Source organism: Lissotriton vulgaris, chromosome 8, assembly GCF_964263255.1.
Source record: "Lissotriton vulgaris chromosome 8, aLisVul1.2, whole genome shotgun sequence".
NCBI classification, from domain to species: domain Eukaryota; kingdom Metazoa; phylum Chordata; class Amphibia; order Caudata; family Salamandridae; genus Lissotriton; species Lissotriton vulgaris.
In genome coordinates this window covers 465336064-465362799 of record NC_141696.1, presented here as the reverse complement: position 1 = coordinate 465362799, position 26736 = coordinate 465336064, and the positions used below count along the sequence as shown (strand labels likewise).

Here is a 26736-nt window from a genome sequence, read left to right as displayed (position 1 = left end):
GCTATCACATTGGTTTTCATTCACCGCGCAGGAGCGCTATTCCTTCGTTTTCATTCACCGCGCAGGAGCGCTATTCCTTGTTTGTTCTATGACACACAGGAGCCTTTGTACATTGGTGGTTTTTCTTGCTTTCTTCGTTTATTGCGCAGGAGCGCTTTCCATTGGTGGGTTGCAGAAGCGCATAGACGCTTAACTTGATGACCTTTCTTCATAGATCCTGCACGTATCTCACGCCGTGGTAAGTCAGAGAACAGGGGCTCATTCCTGCATGTGTTTCGTGGTTATTCTCTGTAATAGGAGTAGTGCTTTATCCTAATTGGGTCTTTTTCTTATTTCCTCAGACGTGCCCAGACCCTACCCTACTCCTCTTCCACCAAGTCTCCTCAGTTCCTTTTTTGGCTCCCTTCCCTGGTTCCATCTCGTCCTTGCTGGGTCCACTCCCCGCACGGGTTAGGTGGGTACAGGAGCGGGTGTCCTTGTCTCTGCGGAATAGCTTCACAAGCCCAGGCGAGTCTTGTGGGGCACCCGACAAACAGAAATCATACAGGAAAGCTGCCAGTGATCTATATATAGATTTCAAACTTCACAATTTTCAGCGTATCAGTCAATAGGAAACAGACCAAACAATGGTCAAGGAAATTATCTGTTATGACCCACTTCCAACTTACAGGAGCTGGACAGTACTTCTTTTTTTACCTTCTACTTAATCATTTACAGAGTAACATTCAATACATAATTCAGTAGCTGCTCAGAGTCATCTTAAAAGTAGTGAAGCACATAAGCAAATTTTACCAGCTAGATATGTCATAACCGAAGCGAGTTCAGTCAAAATCCACAAAGTATATTTTAAAATTAGTGTACAAGGAATCCCATAACTGTTGAATGCAAAACCTATTGCGTGACTAAATTATGAACCCTGAAATCGTCATTCTAGTTTTGGTTAGCTGATGCCTCCCCTCTTATATAAGCAACATCACAATTTCCAAGGAGAGGAAGGCGAGGCGTGTTTTTCATATTCATCAGGAAAGTAGGCTATGGATCACACATTTAACTACATTTAACGGAAAGTGAGAGTTAAGAAACACAGACCTCTGATACTTTATTATATAGAAGTTATGCAAACCAATCTTACATTGTGGGGCTTGGCCCACGACCAAAACTTTGCAAGCAGTTCAGTGAAGTGACGAGTTTCCGCACAGCAGTTGGAATATCCTGAACATAACCCAACAAGGCCAATAAGTTCAGCAAACACAGAAGCCCAATGCACAGTAACCTCAGGACAGTTCAAGCCTAAATTAAGGAAATATGTGCCAGAAACTTGAAATGTCAACACTTTGTCCTCCCCAAATTCGCTCTCAAAGCCTTCTTAGTAGAATAATAGCAGACATATATATTTAGCCAATGTTTACTGTTGATGGATATGTCACATGTTTGGGCACAACATACTATTTTTTGGGTATCTGTGAGAGGTTGATTTAAGCATTTGTCCCAAAACTGTTATACAGGCACTGCTACTTTCACTCTCCCTACCGTAACAGGTTATAGTTATACGGTCACATAGATCAGGGCTAGACACAAATTATGATAACATTAGCAATGGGTGCGCTTTCATTGTGTTGTATAGTGTAGTATTCAAATAAAATAGAAAGGAAGTGGTGTGCTGTCTTTAATTGATTGCAGTGCCAGAAATTGACCCCCTGATATAACTAGAAAAGAGCGAAGTGGGTGAAATATTACTATAGCTTAAAACATGGAGGTGCAAAGCCTCCCTCTTTACCAGGCAGAGTTGTATGCTTCCTCAGTTGCCAGAGCACTAAATAATTGTTTACTACTGTAACACTTATCAGTTCTGATTGGAAATTAGCTCTCTTTTTTTTCCTAAACCTATACACCTTATTCGGCTGCACCTGAAGGAAATTTTACTTGTTTTGTAACCTCTATTCTTTGCAGCTACTAAAGTACCTTGTGTTCACAGCTCCTCAAATGTCAAACTCGTTCCTGGTGATAGACCTTCTTCAATGCTCTGTGTCGTATGAATTGTTCTGGTGGCAGACCATTTCTCTCTAATGCTTCTTCGGCAGTTTTGAACATGCCATTTTCATAGCCATTTCCCACTGATGTTACCCTTGTGGCTGCCCAATCACTTAATCGTCTGGAGGTGTGGTTACCCTGGGAACCCAGGTCTCCTACTAATGGCAAGGCTGGAGCATAAACTGCTGATGATCACATTTCCGTAGGGATATACCCTAGAATATCAAGGAAGACATCAGCAGCGGTGAACTGTCCTTATACTGTGCCCAACAGTTCATTATTAGGTAGCTCATTGCCCCTTCCTGTGCATGCCTGTAGTAAGAACTGTTTGCTGGGAGAGAGCCGTTTAAGCTGCATGCAGTCTAGTGGATCTAAGCAGCTAAATAATATTAATAATAATATTCAAAGTCTGAAGCACCAAGGCCACTATCGTCTCACTGAAGTTTTAGTTTGTTCAGTGCCACCCTATGTTTGCTGGGCTCCAGATCAAGCCTCACTATCTACACCAGCAGGACTGTAAAATGATAAAGTGTGGAACCATTATCATTTTAAACCAGGTTGCATCCCCATACAAGTGAGGTATGTGCCCCGGGCACTGGTTAAATAGTCCTTGGTGAAGGTTTCAACAATTTCTTTCTTGGTTCATAGAAACACAACTCTGTATAAGTAGGTTTCATTGTTTAATAAAATTGTTACGTCACAATACTTTTCTCTCTTGTTGTCAAACAGAAATGCTTTTTTGAACTACATTTCCCAGAATGCAGTATGGCGAGTATACACTTTATAAATCCCAATGCATTTCGCTGTGAAGCCTTCGTCTGGGGATAATCTACAACATTAATGATGACGGAAGTTAGTTTAATGGAAAAGAAGAATGCCACTGAATAGTACAGGAACCTTAACCCACATGTGACCAAGATCCGCAAATAACCGGTGGTGTGCTAGCGTATGGTTAAGAAATAAAATTAGGTCATGGATGTGCCATAATGTGATAGAACAGTACCGACAGGTTTATCTTTACCGCACATGATGGCGTGCTAGTGGTTTTTGTGTTGGGGCGGTGGTGCAACAGAGTTACGAACGGGTAGTACCATGGGAACAGTTTTTCTTTACCGTGACGTGAAAAAAGTGCCATTACAATTGAGAGCGGTCTAAGTGATTATGATGTGAGAAGCGGCATTATCTTTACCACGATGTGACATTGGTTATAGTGTAGAAACGATACAAGATATATGCTAAGCGTGCTTACCGGTGTCTCAGGTTAGAAAGCAGATCAGGTGCCATCATCGTCTCTGCTTGAGTGTGTCATAACCAAGACTCTCAGACGTAATATATGTGTGGTGTCGTCGTGATGACGTTTGCGTGGCTGTTAGTAAAGTTAGAAAGAGGACTATAGATTGAGTGAAAAATATGCTGGTGTGATATAGAAAAAGTGACTACCGTGCTCTAGTCACAGTAACGTCAAAGTATAGTATAAAGACTGGGCAATAATTAAATTCCCTCCATTCCTAAATGATCATAAAGCAGCTATCAATACATCCCTGATTGCCCCAAGGTGAAAACACTGTAATAGAACTATGTGGAAAGTAAACGCCACCTGATGGATAAACATATCATCACTAAATACACGTTAATGGATATGAAGTAAACAAAAATGAATTTATGTACATAACAAATCAAGATAATGCTGTGGGTTCATGTACTATATGTGTGTAATGGATCTATACACAAACAGTCTCGAATTCATAAATAGCACAGGAACTCCATACGATCGTTCATTCCGTTGGGCTTCAAAGAACGCAAATGGCTGATCCAGTAAATCTCTTGTTGCAAAAGAAAGTTATGATTGTCTCTTCCTTCTTGCTTTTCTATCTTCTCCAGGATACAGAATTTTAATTGACTAACATTATATCCAGCTTCAACAAAATGATGGGCTACCGTAGATTTCATTTGTTTCGTTCTAAGGTTACTTTTGTGCTCGTTCAGCCGCAGTTTTATTTTTCTGGGGATGCAACCTGGTTTGATACACATTACACTCCAGTTCAGAGAGTGATTCCCTGGAGCAGGGCACACCCTTACAACCACAATTTAATCGGAGGCAGTGCGCTTACCAATTCCTTCACATTAAGCATATTTACCATTATCATTTTAGCCAGTGCTATACAACCCATGGTTGATATTGGTAATAAGTTCTAGAACTGAACATCAGTACATAGTGTTTTAGTGACCTGCCCAGGTTCCTCTTTTTCAGGTTCGCCTATGTTTGATCAATCTATACCCCTAGCCACCATAATGAATTTGGGTCCTATGCCATGTCCTTGTTGTTTGGCAAGGTAGGTGCACTGATCACCTAGGTGCATCAGGTTGTGCCCACCATTCACTCAAAGGCCCAACACATGGTCAAAGCCTATTAGTGCCCACACAGTATTGTCTACACTTGTTAGGCCTTTTCGAAGGCACACAAGGACCATGCTTGCATTAAGAGAAATATGTGCACCATCCAACGGTGAGACACCCCTTACTGCTCTCTCCATCCACTTGACTCAGCTAGCGACCCCCATCATCAATGTGAACAGCATGGGAGACATAGAACACCCTTCCTTCATGCCTATCAACACAGCAGAGATAATTTAGTCTGTGAAAACACGGGCCATTTGGTGTACGTACAACAAGGATTTCCAACAGAGCACAGGTCCTCCCAAACCCATTCGGCTGAGCACCATAGCCAGGAAGACCCTGTTGAAAGTATTATACCCTTTTCCAAGCTGACCTTCATGTCTCCTCCAGTACTACCAGCAAGCGACCAATGTTTAACGTTGCATGGCACTTCGAGATAAATCCATTCTGGTCCGGGTGAATTGGTTGAAACCTCTTTGCCAGAAGTTCACTAGGAATTTCGTACTCAGAGGTTTACATCAATAGGGGCCTACACCATCCTGCTCTAGCGCCTGGATATCCCTCATCGGTGATTAGCTTACTCCACAAATCCACATATTTGAGGATGAATCTGTAGGGACATACCCAGGCTTTGCATGAGAAACAATTAAGAATTATCTGGTTAGGGAGCTGCCCCTTGTCTAAGTCTACAAACTACAGCTGCACCAAGCGCAATGCAAAAAGTTCTAAATATGTCTGGTAAAAGTCCATGAGCAAATTATTTGATTACAAGATTTTGCTGAGGAGACGTCTCAAATGGCTTCTTTGACTTCTACTTTGGTATGGGCTTGCTCAAAATTTCTAGACAGCCCCAAGATACGCAGGACAACATCACCTAGTTGAAATTTATCTCGCTAAATGTAAGCGGTACTTTCTCTTCATTGTCATTAGGTACATGATCTGTCTAAGCTGGTTTCTTTTTGTTCTCAGTGAGCAACCCTATGTGAAAGAAGTACGCCAAAATTGAGTACAGTGCTTTGCTATGCCGCAGGACTCAAGCCGCACCTCACTGACTGAGTACAACAAGGCTGAAACATGTATATGGTTGTTTGAGTTCTCAGTTCAAACTGGACTGTGTCTTTTGAGGCAGGGCAAGGCAAATTTGCAAATGGTTGATCCCCAACTGTAGTGCCAAAGTGAGCAAATAATTATTGGAATCGAATGCGACCTAGTATGTGTACCAGTAGCTGAGTATTCAAGAACTCCATTCATCACTATTTGTTCTTTTCAGTGAAAATTCTAAGGACCTCATTACGAGCTGACAAGAGAGGTAAAAACCCCAAGGTGTTATTGCCCAGGTGAATGCCAAATTGTTCCTGTGACCAAGATTATCAGGGGCAGGAACCACGGGCCTCGTTTTACCAGGTGCAAGAACAGACAGAGTAAAGCCACCATGGACAGAGTGAGGTTTAGATTGGCCACCACTTCACCCAATTTGAGCAATGGGAGGAGAGCATGCAATGCTACACTCAGCAGCACAGGAGTCTGTTCTGATTCATGCTACTCTCCCATGCCATCTGTACATGAATTCTCTTCAGCTGCAGCCCATGCTATTATTTGACACCAGCTTAAAGCTGCAGCTAAAAAAATAATATTAAAATCCACAGAACCAGTGAAATACTGTGTAAAATGACCCAGCAAATCACGCAGGTTTTCACCTTTTGTTAATTCAGGTCTAGTAACTCCCCGCAGATTTAGTAGGGAACTGGTAATGAGGCCATAATGGGACAGGTATGGCCAAACGACAGGTCCAGTATCTTGCTGTGCCACAGGATTCAAGCTCTAGCTCTCTTGAAACTCAACAGTGCAGGAACGTATCTTAAGTATGTGGCCTAGCTCAACTGTCCTTTTTAGGGTAGGGCCGAAACCAATTTGCGAATGATTGGTCCCTATCTGCAGCAGCACAGTCCTCAAAAACGAACAAACAACAGGATGCAGGGCAGCAGTAAATAATTAAAAGTGGCTGGGATGAACTTAAGCATTATATCTATCAGGTGGATCGTGTGGAAGCAGGAGAACAAGTGGTCATTGATTTGGCAGTTCAGTGAGAGCAAGGAGACCCAGATGATGCTGAGGTTTTGTGCGTGGTCCGTAGGTGTGACGGGGGCTTCTAAGAGCTACAGGCCACCAGGAGTGATCCTAGGAGGAGGGGTTAGAGCCCAAGATGAGGACTTCGGTCTTTTCTGATTTGAGCTTGAGGAAGCTGTCCTTCATCCAGGTTGTGACTGCCTTTATCCCGCTGTGGAAGTTGCTCTTGACGGCTGTGTGTTCATCTGTGAGGGAGAGAATCCGCTGGGTATTGTTGGTGTAGGAGACAATGCCGAGTCTGTGGTTAATCACGATGGCTGCAAGTGGGACCACATTGATGTTGAAGAAAGTGGGGCTCTGTGAAGATCCATGAGGCACTCCACAGCTGATCTCTGTGGGTTGTGAGTTGAAGGGTGGAAGTCTGACTCTCTGTGTTTGTCCGGTAAAGAAGCAGTGGATTAAATCTAGGGATTTGACACGAATTCTGGCATTGTGGAGTCTTGTGCAAAGGGTGTGGCGGGAGATGGTGTCGAAGGCGGCTGAGAGGTCCAGGAGGATGAGGGCAGCAGTCTCAACTCGGTCAATGAGGGTGCTGATGTTGCCTGTGGCAGCGATGAGAGTGGTCTTGGTGCTGCTGTTGCTTCTGAATCCCAATTAGGAGAGGTCCAGGATGTGGTTTGTTTTGATGAACTCAGAGTTGGGCATTGATGGCTTTCTCGATACCTTTGGCTGCGAAGGGGAGCTGAGAGATGTGTCTATAGTTCTTGAGGTCAGTCGGCAGAGGATTTCTTCAGCAAGGCGTTGATCTCTGCGTGTATCTAGTCTTCAGGGAAGGTAGTGGACTTGATGGTGCAGCAAAGTTCGGGTGCAATGGAGGTGCAGGCTCTGTTGAAGATGTAGTGAGGGCATGGATCCAAGGGGGGCTCTGGAGTGGATGCTTTTCATGATCCTGAGGGTGTTGTCAGAGGTGAGGGTGGTCCAGTTGGGCATGGTCCGCTAGGGCCTGAAGCTATTGGATACAGTGGTTGCCAGTCTTCTGTGTCTGACACAACAGCTCTTGTATCAGAAAACATAGGCCTGAAAACCCCACAGATCTGACAGTAATGCTCTAACACAAGTAAAGATCATATAGATACCTGCAGTACAGCCACTTTTCAAGGTCCATGTAATATACACTCTGGTTCAAGGCTGCACAGCCATTCCTCAAGTTAAAATGATTTTACAGATTAAAGCCTCAAAAAGCTCAGCTACCCGTAAAGACAGGAAAGCTATACTCCCAATAACAAACTCACAATATAGAAATCAAGTTGCATAGGTAGCCGTTAACTTACAGAAGCATTTCAAATCCTTACATGAGCCAGCAGTACAATCCTTAGGTTCCACAGGTAATTAAACTCCCAGCTACTCATGGCCCCATATCCAAACTGCTGAGCCTTTACTCACTCCTGAGCTGTCTCACATCCAACAGTACCATTCCATTACTCTTCTACCACTCTTTCAGCAGTTCCTCTGGACCACCCATCACAATATACAATATACCAGATCTAAACCCCATCCGTCAATCCAGACCCTTCACTTCTTCAATACTCACCACACCATTGGCCTTCTCACCTCAGCAGTTGGCTCAGCCAGACCAGTACTTTTCACAGGACTGTACATCACCTGTGCCTTTTAGGTCTTACCTGAGGCAGTGCATACCCCTATTGGTCTTTTAAAAAAAGGGGGAGTGGCTCAGAGGCCACCCCCTACTTACTACTGATTGACTTCCTCTTCAATCTTTTTTTGGGAGGGAGGGGGAGAGGGGGGCCATTCCTCTGCTAGTTTCATTTTGTTAGTGGCTCCAGGCGGCTTCTGATTTTACATCTTGAAATTCGGCACAAACGCAAACAGCTTGAGCTCGAGATTAATTGCTGTGTGCATCAATTTTGTGTTGTGTGCATAGCTGTCTGTGGGTGTGGTGGTCTTTTCAGGGACAGCTTGTATGCATATGTGTAGCTCCGTTTTGCTATCTGTGAAATGGATGCATGTGTGAATATTGAGTGTCTCCGAGTGCATGCACTGTCTCTCCAGAAGCTAATTCTCATGTTTTGTCATTGTTTATTCCGGGTACTTTGTACTTCGATTCGATGGCTCACAAATAACGCCAAATCTTAAACGAAATTAAGCCATCTTGGTGCCACGCTCTACCTATGCATATAATGCCGAGGAACGCGACAGACGAAAAACAGCACGCATGTTAACGACAATACCTGCCAGTTGTACTCACTGCCTTCGTGTCCTCTCAGTCCCTCCAAGCAACTATACCACAACCAATGCCCGGGCAGAATCCTGAAAGATCGCCGCTCTCATCATGCCTCACAAACAAACAATGGCAAAGCCAAATAGCCTCACCTATTTGAGATCTAATGGCTTTGTCAATGTTTTTAGCCTTGTAGCGCAACAGCACGGCTGCTATGCACCATGGCTGAAAGTAAAAAATAAAAGCGCTATGACGTGATCAACACTAGCGCGTCATAGCGCTTTACCCCCTCACTTTCAGGTATGCTACACAGGAGCCGCGCTGTGCAACATGACTAACAAAACATTGACTCAATCAATAGTTCTCCAGTAGGCGAGACCTATTAAATTTCCCAATGCTCGTTACAGTTCAGAGGCATTTTAACCGAAGAGCGTTGCGTTGACTGGCCAGACAATGTCCTTCTCTGAACAATACAAGTTAGAGTTTGCCCTACAGACTCTTAATCGAGTGCGTCTGAAAAATTCACATGTATGGCAAAGTATTTTTTAAACTTTAAAAAAACTATGCTGCCTTAAACGCCGCGTTATACCATGTATTGCCATCTAACACCGGCCACCTTTTATTAATTGTGTTTGTAACTCAAACTGCATACTCTGCGACTGTGTCGGACCCTGCAAAACAGATAAGAGGCGCAGTCTCGACTCTGGACGGCTTTTGTACTCTCTGAAGTTATACAGAGCCGCGCACAACACTCTGACCGAAAAGCTTCAGCAGGTATCTACTCTAACGGGTCATATAATCTACAAACTGCAACCGATTTGCGAAGGAGGGGAGAGTTGTTAAACCAGCCAGGACTAGGAGAAAGACTGCTATTAATAAGGAGACTTCTGCCCAGACAAAAAGTCGCTCAAACCCACAACATCATAGAGCGTAGTCTTATCCCCATTGCTATCTACCCTTCTTACCCTATTCGACAGCTGGGGGACCTCAACTTGTTTCTCTGAGTGCGCATGCGCATTGTGCGTAGCCAAGGACGTCTCTGTCACTAGACAGCGTACAAATTATCGTCTTAACTGATGGACGGGCAGAGGCCATATTGGGTGTATACAACATCTTCGCTATTTCAACTGAGGACCACGATCTAAGAAGCAGGTACTAGACAGTGGCGCCTTGCAAACGGTTTCCTGCTTTCCAAAGCGATACCTTTGACATCTAGCGCGCGCGACCTCGTTCTCCTTAAATACATTCCGCGTGTATGCAAATTGCATTTCCGATCATTGTATTTCATTTTATTTATGCTTTAAGCCATGCCATCACAGAGTTTAATTTAAAAAAAAGTAATCGATATTTTTTTATTATGCCTCATTAGGCTGACTATGCCAAGCTTGTTGTAAAAATGAGTTCAAGATCACCACCCTTGAACTTTATTGATTCTGTATAATGCGAAGGACCGGGTGCAGTGCTATTGTATTTTTCGTTGTCATTTTCTAATGGTTGTTTTTAAAATATATATTTGTACGATTTCATTTAAATGTGAGCAAATATTTCATTCAATCGGTTCAGTGAGTGATAGGAATCCTGAGTTATGAAGTAACAGGTTATACCTCAAAGCTTGAAGAAGGTGGGGATTTCAAGAATGAGCCATTTGATGTCATATAGCATAGCAGTTCCAAAGAAAATAAAACATGGTCCCTGGGGGGGCACCTTTTTGCTAACATTAAGTGCCTGTTGTTAGGTGAGCAAGGTAAGCCTGACAAACATTCTTTATGTTCATGTCAGGCAGCCAGCCACTATACAAGTTCTAAATGCGCAGGTGCCTGGCTGCCTGAGCTGAACTTTGCTGGGTTGAGGATTTCTCAGCCCTGTGGGCATACCATTAGTCCGGCAAAGCGCCTCCCTCGAGGTCCTCCCTCTCATGACGAGTAGGCGTGTCGCATATAGGCTCGGACCTGGGCGCTTCAGTTTTAAGCCTGGAGTGCCTAAGACCGGGTGTCAATCAGTGACAGCTTGCAACAATTGAGTGGGGTAAGTTACTCTAACTTACCTCATCCCACTCTCTGACGAATAAGGGTCTTCTACATCCTCTCATTGGCTGACCAGTGTCACCCAGTGACAGGAGGTGGCAGTATCAACCCTTTAGTAACCTCTGAGGCTTCCCTTGTAGCACCTGAGATAACGGCTGTGGCCCAGTACATTTGTAGGTCGAAACCAGACTGCACTTGCACTGTCAGGGTGATCTGTTGTATGTAGTTTGTGGGGTTGGACTCTACCCTTCGTCCGCCCATCACTTGCCATTTGTGCAATTGCTTGTCTTATTAAATTCCTTGCTTGGGAGTGAGTAATTCATCTTTTCTACTTTTTTGAACTCGTTCACTCTGCTGGAGCATTGCCCTATGACTTGTTGGCTTCCGCTTTTTTCTATTTTACTTTCACTGAGAAACTTAAATTTTTTTATTTTGAACAGCTGCGCTTCACATATGTGAACGCTCGCTTCCTGTCCTCGGGCTGAGGCTCCCTCCTCCACCCTCCTGCTTGGTGCATGTTCAGCTTTTGCCTGCATTTTATTGCAGCCAGGGCCACCACTAGTTTAGAAAGCGTAAAAATACATTACATTTTTTGGGAAGCTGCTCAATTTTCATGTCATACAGACACTTCAAGAAGGCATCCATCTTTTGAGAGACCTATTACTGGAGAAAAACTGGATGGTATGTCTGGACCTAAAAGACGCTTATCTAACAGTTTGCCCCTCCCATCAGAAGTTTCTTCAATTCTCATGGAAAGGGCAATGGTACCAGTACCTTTCCCATCCCTTCGGTCTGTCGTCAGCCCCTTGGATGTTTACAAAACTGCTGAAGCCAGTGGTCACTCGGCTGAGAGAGATGGGGGTTCGCATGATCGTTTACCTAGACAACATGCTTCTTCTCGCCCAATATCAGACCCTCCTGCTCACTCATCTAAGGTGGACAACCTCTCTGTTACAAGAGTTAGGGTTTGTGATAAACCTAAAAAAAATCAGTGACCACTCTGATGCAACAGGTAGATTTTCTGGGGTTCATGGATTCAGTGAACATTCAGTCACTTCTCCCTTTGTCCAAGATCAGATCCGTAAAGAGATAGATCCGTTCCACCTTGTCGAAACAGATGGTCTTGTTGGGGTCCCTGGCGAGGATTGTAGGCTTACTGGTGCCCTCAATTCAGGCCATCTTCCCAGGGCCTCTCCATTACAGAGCGTTACAACGCCTGAAGATCTATTACCTTCAAAAGCGTTATCCGTACGATCACTTGATTCCTCTGTCCCTGGATGCTCAGAAGAAGCTCCGTTGGTGGTTGGATCACATGGAAGCGTGGAATGGCAAAGCCATTTTCAGAGGATCTCCAGACGTCATCATAGAGTCAGATGCCAGCCGATGGGGTTGGGGAGCAAGATGTTGAGACTTTGCCACAGGCGGACGTTGGTCCACGGAAGAACTAAAGTTACACATCAATTTTCTGGAGTTGTTAGCCGGCTCCTTTGCCATCAGAGCAATCTCACCTCTGAATAGCAATTGTTGCATCCTCCTCCAGATGGACAATGTTTCATTGGTGAGATACATAAATTGCCTAGAAGGGACGAAATCCTGGCTGTTGGCCCACATTGCGAGGAAATTTTGACATTTCTTCCAAAATTCAGTGTGATATCGGAGTATCTGCCCAGCAAGCTCAATCGGGCAGCAGACTGGAACTCCAGGTTTCTGAGGGACTTCAGCGATAGGAGACTCCATCCTTCGCTTTTTGGGGAGATCATGAATATGTGAGGTCCTTGCATGATAGACCTCTTTGCCTCTCGCCTCAACTCTCAACTCACACGCTTTTTCAGCTGAAGACCGGACCCAATGGCGATGGGAATGGATGCGTTCCTTCAACATTGAGGGTCTCAGAGGAACTATGCTTTTCATCCCTTTGCTCTGATTCTGAGAGTGGCGGCCCCAGGTCCGTCAACAAGGGGCGTGATTAGTGTTGGTCACACCACTGTGAAAGACTCAATCATGGTTTCCGACACTGTTGGAGTTATCGGAGGACTTAGCATTTCAACTTCCTGTGTTTCCGATGCTTCTCCAGGACCCCATGGGATCCCCTCATCCTCTGGTCCTTCAGGACCAGTTATCACTCATGGTTTGGATGCTCTCAGGAGACATGAGCGAATTGAGGGACTTTCATCGGCAGCTGCCGAGTTTATACACCAAGCTTGGGCTCCATCCACCCACAAACGATATTCTGCATCTTGGAAGCGATGGGTGGGTTGATGCCTTTATCGACAGGTGGATCCTGTGCGATCTGATGTGAAGGAGGTATTAAACTTTTTATCTGAATGTGCTGAATCGGGTCTTTCTTATAGATCGATTAATAATTTCAGGTCAGCTCTCTCAGCTGGACACAATCACATCGATGGTAAGCCTGTGGGGTTGCATCCTCTGGTGTGTAAATTGCTGAAGGGCATCAGAGTTGCTCGCCCACCTCGTCCCAGATACACTACATTATGGGATGTTTCTAAAGTTTTGTCTTTATTAGAATCTTGGCCAGATAAGGGGTTATTGTTAAAACAATTATCTGATAAACTTACTATGTTATTGTGTTTAATCTCCTGTAAGAGAGTTTCTGATGTGCATGCTTTAAATTTGGCAGGAAGGATGTTCGCTCTACAGGGTGTGTCTTTCATCATCACCAGAAGGACTAAGACTATGTCACGTTCAGTTGAGTATCCTGCTTTTCCTCACAACGACAAATGATGTGTTTTAAAATGTTTGAAGGTATATGAGGAACGTACATTAGCTCATAGAACAAACCCTTTGGGTCAATTACTGTTGGCAATCCAAAAACCTTTCTGTCCAGTTTCAGCGGCCACCTTGGCACATTGGGTCAGGTGGGTTATGTCTGAAGCAGGGATTGAAATTTCTGTTTATGGTGCGCATTCCACCAGAGGCGCTATGGCTTCTAAGGCATATATTTTGGGATCTCGTTTAGAAGATATTTTGAAAGCTGCAGATTGGTTTTAGGACTCAATGTTTAAAGTGTTTTACTATAAACCTATTATGCATGTTTCTTCTGTGGTTGTTGGTCAGCTTTGAACCAGCATAATCTGAGCCTCCGGTCCTGCCATAGAATACAACATTTTCCAGCTAACCCTACAAGAATATTGGATTCTATAAAGGACATGGAGGCGAGAATTATCCCACCCGTTTGGGACAGGTAAGATTTACAACTTTCATGTTGGCTGATGATTCATATTGTGATGTCAGTTTTTTTCCCACCCTGAGTTATCAAATCCTTTGGGTTTCTGTATTTTCAAACTTGTTTCTGTTTTCAGGAACGAATTCAATACAGAATTAACTCGATGATGCTTCATGACATGGAGTTTCCTCACGGCTCGAGGCGGACTGTCTAGTTGGGAATCTGTTGAGAGTTGCTGTCCGTTGGGAGCTGGATATGCTGTGGTTGACTTCCGTTGAGTGCCTGGATTAATATTTGTTATTGGACATTTTACAGAACTACTTTGAGTAATGAAAGAGGTAGTCAAGATGGTGCCTCGTTATTTTATATATTAGCCTTGGTTACTATTGGCTGTTTTTGGAGGCGTGGTTCAAAGCCTCATGGGAAATGTAGTTAGTTTGAATGTTTACTTTTTTCTCATTGGCTGCTGTGAGTAGTAAAGAAATTTGACAAAGCATAATCCTTGCCTCTGTGTCCTTAATAGAATCTAAAATTATTGTCTCGATAGATGGAAAATTTTGTATTGCTACACTTGAGAAGTTGACCCTTGACCTTTCACGTGGGATGGTTTACTAGTGCACGTTGATCAGTGATGGCATTTAAAGGAGTGCGGAGAAGCCGCATTCCTTAGCTTCGAATGTCGCTCTGCCGGTTAAACTTGAAGTACAGAATTTTACAAACTAACAACGTTGCGTTCAAATAAGAAATCTGCACAAAGCGAAATGCGGGGCCTAATAAACTCAATAAACACATTTTAATGTCATTTGATGTAGTGAGCAAATCCAAGCATCATGTGATACCCAAGACAACCTGTAATTGTGCGCACAACTGCTGCAAAGCGCTGCAATTCCATGTTATTGGCAATTTGTGTGCTTTAAGAGTGCTAATTAACGATAATGGAAAATAAAGTGCTAATTATTTTAGAAGACGTTGGAATTTGTTCCCCCCATGAGTTGATGAACTCTCAAGACACAAATATACTAGACCCCCCCCCTTTGTTCGTAGTTAAACCCCCTACTGCGGGAGGTACTATTTGTCTCTCTGCATGAAATGGAGCCTGGGACCTCCTCTTCTTATGTGCTGTCACATGCGCACATACCCAACAGTCACTGCGCCTTCATACGACTGCTATGGCTGTCTGAAACACGTTGAGTGTCGGAGACCTTCGCGCAGTCTGCAGATTAAGGTGTTGACTGCGAAAGCATTATCGTCATCCCGGCTTCCATTTTTACTTGTGTGAGCCTGAGCACACTATGCTACCTTTCTGCATCTCAGGTCCCTTATCTGGCAAATACACCGGGTGCATTTAGAAAAAGTGAGAACTCCAGTATCAAGAACTATTAAACATTTTTTTTTATATTTCCATGTGTTGTGGAACATTTCGTCATTGAGACTCACCTGGGCATCTCAGAAGTTTTCTCACCAGTGGGAGCCCGGCACAGCATCCCTTGTATCGTCCTGCGCTCCCCAGTCCAGGGGCGTGGGTGCTTCTTTTCAGCTCTGCCAAGAAATTGCAGAAGTCTCAGGGGCGAGCCGGTGAGCGCGCCCGGGGCCGGCACCTGGCACGGCCTTGCTGTGCACAATGCCACTATTGACCGTGGGCAGAGGGATCGCATGACACCCAAGGAGGGAGCCTTGGGGGACTGGTGGAAGGCACTGACAGCTCTGTGGCAAGGCACAGGACATCACCAGCTCGCATCTCGGCGGGCATTCCTGGCATTCTAGGCCGCGGGGCAGTCTGGGACCACGTCGACTTGTTGCTAAGCACGCCCAAGCTGGCTCATTCCGCGGCTACCAAACAACCCAGGGCTTGGAGGAACAGGCTACCTCAGCAGATTCTAGAGCTGCCTTTCTCTCCGGATAGCTCTGTGGGTTAATGTACCGACTGCAGAGGTAGATCGGCCACCTGTTCACATGTTCTAATTCCGCTTGAGTGGAGTCTGCCTTTCGCTCGATAAAAGGAGTACCATTAGGTTTCGCAATTAAATACCTCCTGCCAGTGCCCAGACAAGCAAAGCTGCAATGGCGCTATTGCAGAGTAGGTGAGGCTATGTGACTGTGATGGGTAAACAGGGAAGGAGAGTCAAGGAGAGTCCGCCGGCCGAAGAGATGACATAGCCTGCCCTCATTGCGGCAGGTGCCAGAAGACTGACTTGTTGCTGGTCTCCTGGGACAATCCCCGGCCAGGAATGCAAGTCCAGGCGCAGGGGCTGTTTGTGTGTAAACACTCTGCATGGGTCGCTTTGTTTTCATCACAAATAAGCCAATCAGCTGAACAATGCAGTTAATAAGGGTTTTTCAGGCATCCTCGTGTCCAAAGGCCCATTAATACAGTCTGTTCATTTATTTGCGGTCCGCTGCTTGCAGCTTTTCTTTCCCACTATAAATGGACTACAGGTACCAGAATGCAAAACAGGCATTGCTTATGTCCGACGTGTGGTTGACCGTAGAGTACCGTGGAACTGGACAAAAAAGCTGTTGCCATTACGCTAACACAGCCGCTTGTTTATATTTGCATCGCGCTTTCACTTTAAGTGAAAGCGCAATGCAAAAATAAACACATGCCTGCCATTAAAACAAGCAGCTGTGTCTCTGCAGATCTCCATCTGCTCGGGGAGAAAGACAGAGGGAAGGGGAAACAAAAAGTGCTTACCCAATAATTAAAGGCCACAGTCTAAGGCCGCAAGCAAACAATCCAGTCAGGATGGGCGTGGGCAAAAAGAGACAAGGTGGGAACAAATAAACCTCATTTCCAATCGGAGGCCAGTGTTTAGCATAAACGATGACGCAAACCAATCAAAAAGAGGGCGTGGCTTCAAGTCCTATACTGAAATGTTATCGATTACTACACGCCTCGCAGGCGAGGCCTAAAAAGCATGGGGGAATCCATTGGAGTCCTGGCCAGTGCATGTTTACCCCCACATCACAGTCTTTGCGCTTGTTTCCGTAATGATAACATATGTTAATGCCCCCGGATTGCAGGGATGGCGTTCAGAACGGACCTCTGTTGACTTTGAGGATAAATGGAACTTATCATGGCTCCATAACATCATTACATGGTGGAAGACCGACATACTACACCTTGTTTTTGCGATAAGATTGAAAACTACACAATAGTGACACGTCTATGTGGGAAAGATACGATCTGGATATACCAGCGACATGTATAAAAAGAAACAGTGCAATATGCAAGTCAAGAGCCTTGAAAAAGCCCGAACGGGGCGAAACGCGCATCGGCTGTGGATCATAGTCGATTGAAAAATAAAGCTTGAATTACCGACACCATATGGCTATTGGAAGTCGCTTCTGATAAAGGACATTGATTGACAAGAAAGTGCTAAAATGCACAATGGATAAAAGTGACTATTTTGGATGTGCATTGGTGTATTATTTATAACATACGTTAATTTGTTTAGCACTGTTGAAAAATGCCTGTATTTTATTATGCTGCTCGGTTTTTCTTCAATAATTACATGCTTTAACATGTTTAGCCTTTTTGAGAAATTGTATGTAGCTGTGCAATCACAAATATATATTTAAAGTTGCAGCACATTGAAACCGCTTTGTACAAATCATTTCGATACAAAAGATTTTTTTCACAGACCGCTGAAAATGTAAACTACAAAACAACCATTTGAGTCTTGCAGTCACTTTCACATATGTTAATCTGGGGGCACTTTATAGTGTTTAGGCCCTATTCACTCTAGTCATCAGCATCGGTTATGGCACAGGATAACATCTTTGAGGTTAAAGAGCCCGCCAGCCTGGTTGCTACATTCTTGCAACAGTGTTTTGTCTTCTCACTTAGGGGCGGTGAGATATGGTTGCACCGTGTGCTGTTTTGTAGAGTGTTTCAAGTAACATACATTTTCGTTTTGTTTTCTGCATTTATTTTGCTTTTTTTAGAAGAAAAAAAAATTGTGGGCTTTATAATCTCGTTTTATTCGAGAGTTTGGTCCCTGTTTACACTTGGCTATGACTTGTTCGCAGCAGCAGACGCACAACCAGAGAGATTTGGAGAGTGTTACATGGTCACCAGTTACTTTATTTAAGGGCACACTTCTTTGTTACAAAGACACGTGGCCATTAAATGGTTTCCAGGTCATTGGACATTTCGTTTATGTGCTGCTTACTTTTTTTACGGCCCCCAGTAGTGAGTTCTTCAGATCTAATAACAGTGTGCAGGAGTGAGAGAATATGGCGTAATGCCTATAGTTGCCAACTTTGAAACTGGAGTTCAATGTTCCAGTCTCTGTCTCAGCTTCACATCCTGTACATTTGTGTAAATCAATTTTTGTATATGTTTTAAAAAACACATGCTTTTTTTTCCGCGTGTACTTTTTCACAGTGCCACACCAAACCCATGTTACATATATACGGTACACACAACTTATTTTAACATCTCATAAAACATGCCACACAATTTAACTACACACATTTCCACTACACATCATTCCACTCCATGTCACAAAATTGCAAACCAATAAAATAAGCTCCATGGCAAATACTTCCACTTCACATAATACCAAGGAGGCCCTGAAAAGAGTATACTGGAACTGGGTGATGAATAAGAGAAATAATGATCCCAATCTGTGTAAATCCTCTAGTGATTTTTTAATGGTAAAGGATGTAGCCCACCGGGAACTCTATCGCGACATTATTTTAAAACCCAGAGACAGGGCCTTATATTTTAAATTTAGATTAGGTGTCCTTCCTGTGGGTGAACTGACGGCACGCTGGAAGATTCCGGCGCAAACGGTTCCTTATTGCTGTTTTTGTCCTTCCAGGATCGAGTCAGTACCACATCTTTTGTTTGAATGCCCTGCTTACAAAGCGCCCCGAATCAGATGGCTGAAACCACTGTGTAAAGACATGGGTACTAGAGACCACAGTGTGGCTATGCGAATTTTAAAATCTGATCCACTGCCCCTGTTCGCATGTGGTATGGTGAAGTTTCTAAGCTGGGCATGGCTAATTAGGTCAAAAAGGCTTTCGTACATTGTTTAATCTAGGTCATCTGGTTTACCGTATTTAGATAATTTATTACCGCCTTTTTAATTGTATCTTATTTGTATTCTGTCTAAATGTAATGTATGGCTATGTTTTTATTCTCTTATTATTATTGTACTATGTATGCATTGCTTTTTAAGATATTTTTCATATCGAAATAAAGCCAATTTGACTGACTGACTGACTGATAATACCACTATGCTACATAATTACATTGCACTCTAAACAATATAATTACACTCCACATAACACAATATTTACAACTCACATATCTCCTCTAAATTCAAAAAGACATACCTACACCACGCAAAATAAATTAAACTTCGCAACTAGCCACATAATACAACACCTTGTAATACTACTCCACACCATGCCACATAATACCACTCCAAACCATCCCTCATATTTCCACACAACACCATGCAATTCAATACCACACAAATCTACACAAGATAATTAAACTACACATAATACTACTCAACACCACACCACATAATTACACTGCACCTTTTTTCATTATACACAGTACAACATAAAGACACTACACATAAATGCACTCTATGCCACACACCAGCATACCACATAAATGCACTACACACCATAACAAGTAATTATAAAAAGCATAACTTCACTCAGCGCCACACAGTTTCATGCTACACAATTCAACTCCCCACATTTCCAATATTCACCACATAATTTAACACCAAACTACAAATTTCAAACAGGAAGGGGTGGGAGCACACTGCTGACCTCCCAGCACAGTTCGCCCCTTAGCAATATGGTAAATGCAGTTTGTAGTGCATGCTTACTTGGTATTTTGCTGGAGTATTCCACCAAAGTTGGTGCAGGTTAGTGCTGTACATCTCTAGACACATGTGTTTCTGGATTTAATCCTTCATCAGTAGAGATAAACAAAAAACGATTTACATATTTCAACTATACAAGGCAATTCCACAACACCCCACATACCTCCAATACACAACACAGATTTCAACAAAATACCACAAAAATTAACAGCACCCCACATAATTCACATCCATAACATGCCACTACACAACACCATTCCTCATAATTAAGTCCATAACACACAATATCACTATACATAATTCCACTACAATTAATACCATCTGGTTACTATCCACATCATTCCATAGCACACTATGCCACATATTTCCACTACACACCACACTATTTATGACTGTCTCATACTGGTTAACTTCAGGTCTTTAAACACAGTTTCCTTCCTGTGCATTTCCAAATTTCCATCCCTTATACACACATCTCTTTCTCTTCTTAGGGTGTCTTCTATGTACACAGGCACACCCTCTTTATGACCTGCTCTGCCCTTCTTTTTCTGTTTTTCACACACTCTTTCTGCTCCTCTGTCTCAAGTTCATTCACCAATTTGTGCACAAACTACCTTTCCCTCTCTATCTTCCTTTCTATCTCTCTATGCAGCACTCATCCCTATCTATTTACCATGCCACATAATTCCACTACACAAAGACTGTACACACCACACAATTCCACAGCTGACACATGCAATTAAACACAATTAAACACACATAATTCCACTACAAAACACATAAATACGCTTCACTCCAAACAAAAACACATGGGTAAAATACATTATCATTTACAACGCCAATAGCTCTGACTGATGCAAATGCGAGACTGCTTATATAGCAAATGCTTGTTCTTTTTGGTTCATGTTTGCTGCATGCAAATGTGTGTGCTTGAGTATGTATGTATATGTATTAGTGTGTATGCGATGTGAATGAGTGAGTGCATGTGTATGTGCTTGTGAATTGGTGTATGTGAGCATGCGTGTGAATGTATGGATGCAAGTTAGTGTGCATACTGATGGGTGAAGTAAGCATGTATTTGTCTGCATGTGTGCTTGTGTGGCCCTTTTGCCTCCTCTCCTGCTCAAATTACTGGCTGCCACGGATTACCACATTCTTGTCTGAGGCAGATGTCCAACTTTAAAGGGCCAAGGCAAGACCTGTAACCTTCGGAACCACTTCAGCTTCATTTCACACTAAGCACTCAAGTTTTTACACCGTCTTATGAATGAGTACTAATTATCATAGTTGACGACTTTACAGGAATTTACATCATATGACGTGTAGCCTGAAGACTTCATATGAAGTGACATCATCGGAAGTAATCCTGTAAACAGTGCATTTACATTTGGACTGGAGTGGCTACAACTACTCCACTGGCACAGTGGGTTAGCTGTGTACCATACGCAGACTATTGTTGCCACCTTTCTTGGAAAAAGTACCAGTGATTTATTTATGTTTTGCAGTTCTGGAACCCCAAGAACTGATAGGTGAAAAATAATTTGTGTAAATTCTTTGGATTCTTAGTAGCATAGTATTTATGCTGTGCTGTTTGCTCTAATAATCTTTCTGAAACAGCACTCAAATACCTTTAAGCTGATTTTCTATATGGTTCCTCCGTATAGACCTGGAATTAATCTGTCACTGGTCAGTTGTCCAGATTGTTTTCAGCATTGTTTCCAAAAGATAACCTCCCACAATCCTGTGGTGTCGGTCAACTCTTTCCGATGTGTTCTTCTAATACTAGCTTTTTTTTAACGAAAATATGGTCTATAAACATAATTTCAGGGAGCAAAAATTCAGGACACCCTAATCGTCCTGAAAGGGCAGAATGCAGCATCATCCGTCACCGTGTAGTATACGAAAATGTGTTTGTTCAATTCAGAAACAAATCTGGACAACTGACCAGTGATAGATTAATTCCAGGTCTACTGAGGAACCATATCTGACAAAAAGGAATTTAGTTTGGATTGATGGCTACATTGCCTACTACTCATGTTGTACAATACCGTTATTTACTGCATCTTAGTGGTACATTTTTTCTTGCCCTGATGAAGCCTTTTTAGGTGAAACACGTTGGCTGCACTCTTTTAAAAATTCCAATACAGCAATAGAACTATTGCTACCATGAAGATCTACGAGTATTGATCTAATGTCATATATCTTCTGTTAAATGTATTTTATGTAAAGCATTTTGTTGCCTCTCAAATATCTTTTGTATGTGTGGTCAATTGGCAGCTGACCATTGAAGTGGGCAACAGTTTCTCCTAAATTGATTGTGGTGCAGCTTTAAACTCCCTGGTTGCTCTCTCTTTTGTTGTAGTCTCTGCACCCTTGCATAACCTCCAGCCAGACCACTGGTAGCACTTACACACAAACACACACTGTGACAGCTTGCAATACCTGCAACATAACCACCTATCTCCATTTTCTATTCAGCAAAGTCACACAGAGAATGTTCACTTTGCAATCCCTACTCTATTAGTTATACAATGAGGGTGAAGACTGGGCCAGAAAAGAAGTATCAGCAATAACCAGAGCGAAGTCGCTAGAGCGTTGGACTGCCAAAGACAGTGCATTTTGGTAGGGAGCAATAGCAAAATAATGGTCCTTACATAATGATGGGCATCCTGGGGATAATAAAAGCATATTTCAAATTATGGTGGGCATCCCTGGCATGTAGTGATACACCATAGGAAGGTGGGACTACATCTATGTGATGCATGGGTTCTTGGGAAATCACAAGCTGAAATTTAGTGACCATGCATTTTTCATATAAAAGACAACATTTTCTTGAGTGTGTTATCTCAAAATGGAAAATGCATATTTGATAGAAGCCTATCTTGAGAAACTGATAAGCTATTGTTTGAAAATTTTAAAAAATGTAAGCTGCTCTTTGAATGATAATTCATACCAGACTGGGAAGATTTATAGCTTTTAACATTTCTGTTACGCCATTGGCCACTTGATGCTGAGTTGGTTATTTCATTGTTCATCTGGCGGCATTGGTACGGTTGGTGTTCTACTACGATAATGAATTTCGAATATCGTCCAGCCAGAATATCAGATTCGGAATATAAACTACCACAATATCATGAAAGTAAGTCTATATAGGTAAGTGTAGTTTTATCTACATTCTTAACTCCATGAGAATTTATCTTCAAGATTTGTATATCTTCAAGGTAAGTAGATGTAGAGTTTAACCCCTTGCATGCTGCCGCGATTCCGCGCCTGTGCGGCAAAATCGCGAGTGCGAGGGTTTATGACGGCTCCCAGCCGTCATCAGCACACGAGCGCCATAGTGCATGATGGATGGGGGCCGTCATCAGCATGCAAGGGGTTAAAATTGTAAATCTATATTTACCTACATATATACATGTTTCTTCATGATTCTGGATTCGTCAATATTCTGTATATGCTATTTTGGCATCCCTCATAATTGTTACATTCATCTGGTTGGTCACTACTAGTAATCCTGTAAGTCGTTGTCACTATTGTGATTGTCTCTGATGTAGTCACTACTGCATCAATTGTCAGTCATTGATAGCTCAGGATTCTTTTCATTGAACCCAAACTAGCTCTTATTATAGAAGATTTTGGAGACCCCAATGCTCATATTATACATTGTGCCAACGGGGTGCAACGGGCATGTGCGCCCGCTTAGAGCTGCCCAGATGCACAATGGCATTACAGAAGGTGGCGCAGACGCTTGTGTATCCCCTTCTGTAATCCATATAGCGCTGTCACACATATTGGGCAAGCGCAATCATGAGAGGGTGTTCCCTCATTTGTATGGGGGTGTGGCCCCATGCAAATGAGGGAATCACTTTGCCTCTGAGCCCGCGTTGCATTATTGACGCGGGTGCAGGGGCAAACATGCCTTTAGGAGGCACATTGAAAGTGTGCCACAAAAACTTGGCATAGTTTTAGTGCGCCTCTTAAAGGCAGCCCTCTGGGGGGGACAAATGGGGTCGCATGGGCCCCTCAAACATCCCCTGCAGGCGGGTGCAGTCACTCGCTACACCCGCTTGCAAGGAGATCTCTAATCCCCCTTAAAAGTTCTGTCCTAGAAGGGACCAAAAATTGCCAAACTAGAGGAGAACCTTACATGTAAACCAGCTAGACTAGAGCTACACTATTCCTGGAATGCTTGGCTCTCGGAAGATCTAAAAACGGATAAGATACATATGTGTCGGTTTGCAGAGGTGCCGTACAAACTAGATATGTGGAAGACCCAGTTAAAAAATATAAGGAACCCCTGGTCAAACCGAAGGCAGATTACTTAAGCATCTGTATCAATTAGGCAACTAAACCTTTGCACCACATGTTATGAATACCCCTTTTCCCCGGCAGAGCCTACCAATACTGGTTGCTCATATATAGAAGCTCTGCATTGAGTTAGCTGCTTTTCTCGTGCACAAAATATGTAAAATCACCAAGGTGATTCAGAACTTTGAATTTCCAAAGGAAAGAACCAGGTACTCCAATCCCCTTTGGTAACTAAACTTGGCAAGAAGATCTAATTTGCTGTGCATAAGGCTGCTGCAGAGGTTGGCATCAATTCTGTCTCACAGCTTTGCTCTGTGACTCCCCATGATGAATTTGGCTGACCTGTCTACTTGGTCCAAATGTTGGCAGAAAAGAAACTGGGAAAATAGGCCTTTTACTTTAGGAATTCGAACCTCATCTGAAAATCAGAGAGTTCTCAATCAAGGAGTTAGGACTGCCTCTATTAGGATAAAAATTCTTCCGAACAATTGACACCTGCTCTCACCTTTGTGGAATTCCAAAGAAGAGGTTCTCTGCTTTGATCGGTTGGAATAATGTTGTTTTCATCTTGCCACCTCTTGCTTCACGTCATCAACTCAGTTCTAAGCAAATACTACCCCCTTAAGTTCATAGGTTGTCTTTTTGTGATTTCCCAAAGGAGTTCTACAGCACTAGCTTGGAAAGACGTCTGACCAGGACTATGATACCCTATGCTCCTATTAGCTTTAAGGATAGAACATTCCCCAAGCACTGGCAGATGCCCCACTCAGGGGTGTAATACCGGCCCCTTTAGCCACTGCATCCCGGGGTGGCTCCAACCCTTAATGGGCCCCCATTGAGCCCAAGATCCATGAATATCTGTGAGATATGGGAGACTCAGGGCCTCTCATCCCATTCTGCTGGTGTGTCCCATTTTGCGTTGGTCCACTGCTTTAAAATGCTGGAAAGATCGGAGCTGGCCTGCTCTAAAAGGAAGGGAGCTGCTTGGTCCAGAAGAGCTTTAGAAAGCTCCAGCTGCCTGGATCGGGTTGGCGGTTGAGTCAAGGAAGTGAGCGGCCATGGAACCACTAAGCCATGAAGTCCATTGGCCAAGTCCAATACGAAACATCTACTCATTCCTGGAGTCAAAGGAAATGCGTGAGTCCTCGAAGGATTAAACTTTGTGGCAAGCCTGCTGTGGCCCTTCGCTCCCTGACTTTGTCAGAGCCTATATCACCATATATTTAGTCAGAGGAACACAGGGGATTTTTTTTCTTTCACTGTGTATTCACTACAGTTTTGGAGCCATTGCAGTTGCAAAGCATATAAACAAACAATATGTGTTTACTCGTGGAGCTCCTAGCTAAAGTGTTTTTTCCCACAAAAATTCTATTGTATCTATTGAGCTTCCTTCATCTGATATTTGATGCGTACGATTGTAGGTTAGATTCTCAACAACTGCTCTTTAGACTGTAGGCCTTCTTGCAGGGACACCCTAACACCTCTCTGTCATTGCACTGATCATTCAAGTTACTGATTTGTGATAGAGAACGCTAAATTCTCAGAATATTTTGCTGAACTGTTACTTTTCCTTCCTGTCAGCATTTATCCGGCTTTGATGAACCCTGAGCTCACCAGTCTAAGAGGACAATGGTCAGAGGGAAGTTGGCACAGGGTGAAACTGTTACACAAGCTGGTCTCTCATTTATTTGTACACGTCTTCTGTAAACCACGTGTGCTGTCCGTGGCAGAACGTGCTGGTAAAAGCCAAAGACTAAAACCCTTATTTACAGATGAGGGCAAATGGCGGATTTGTAAACATGGTGGACTAAGTACACCAATACTGCCACGTGGCGTGAAAAAATGCAAATCATGGAGGGACTAATTTCATTTCCGGCACAAACTAATGTTTACACCTGAAACAGGATTTCAAGTGCACGCACAGAAAATACCCTCATATTGGCCGTGGAACTACAGGAATCAGCACAGTAGATCCTTTCCTCAACAGGCAACAGAGAAGAGGTCCGGGTGAGGATGTGGACCCTCTGCTAGACTGCCAACTTTGGTGCTGGAAACTAGGGTTCGAACCTGGGGTCGCGGATGTGATTCTGAGCAAATCACTTAATCTCCCCGTGCCAGAAAGTGTAGTGTAAATACGGTGGTCGTGTAAAGCTCTCCAATACTTTCGGGGCGTGTTCGTGTGATATAAATATGCACACAAAAAAGAGCAATATGGCTGGGAACCCGAAGCAACCTTGGCAAATTTGTCGGACACCCCCCAAGTGTGAGGCACTGCTGCTTTTGTTACTGGGGGGCTCCAAGTGTGAGACACCGTTGCAAAACCGGCCCCAGTAACAAAATCAGTGCTAACAAAAAGAAGCGCTGCCGTGTGAGACACTCATAGGTTTGGGTATTTCTTAAGTCCAAAGGGTGCCCAGTCAGATGAACCAAGGCAGCCCAACACTGCAGGGTTACATTGCAGCGAGAGGAACTATTTATTTTCCTAGGGACCATCAGAAAAGCCCATTTTTCATATATAAGATTAATCTTCCCTCACCTTCATTTCTATCTAGGACAAAGAATTGGGATAGAAAACGCTCCCCTAGATTTGACAATTCCCTTAAGGTTTCAGACTTTAGCATCTTATCCTCA

At 43.4% G+C, this 26736-nt stretch overlaps 1 protein-coding gene and 1 long non-coding RNA gene across 6 annotated transcripts in view; one reads left to right on the top strand and one right to left on the bottom strand.

Moving 5' to 3' along the window:
* The window catches only part of ASMTL (acetylserotonin O-methyltransferase like), a 329012-nt gene extending 319236 nt beyond the window's left edge, over positions 1-9776 (bottom strand). For 2 of the 5 annotated variants that reach the window (XM_086934244.1, XM_086934247.1), the window contains exon 1: positions 8087-8188. The gene's annotated coding sequence lies outside the window, so the exon portion shown is untranslated. Of the gene's footprint in view, positions 1-8086; positions 8198-9699 lie in introns of those variants that run through there. The other 3 variants (XM_086934246.1, XM_086934245.1, XM_086934248.1) reach the window with 3 other exon arrangements.
* A 26-nt stretch (positions 9777-9802) lies between these two features.
* Positions 9803-14402, top strand: LOC147697182 (uncharacterized). Its single transcript, XR_015299286.1, has 3 exons — positions 9803-9886; positions 13397-13464; positions 14079-14402. It is a non-coding gene; the product is annotated as an uncharacterized LOC147697182 (long non-coding RNA).
* The last annotated feature ends 12334 nt before the right edge of the window (positions 14403-26736 follow it).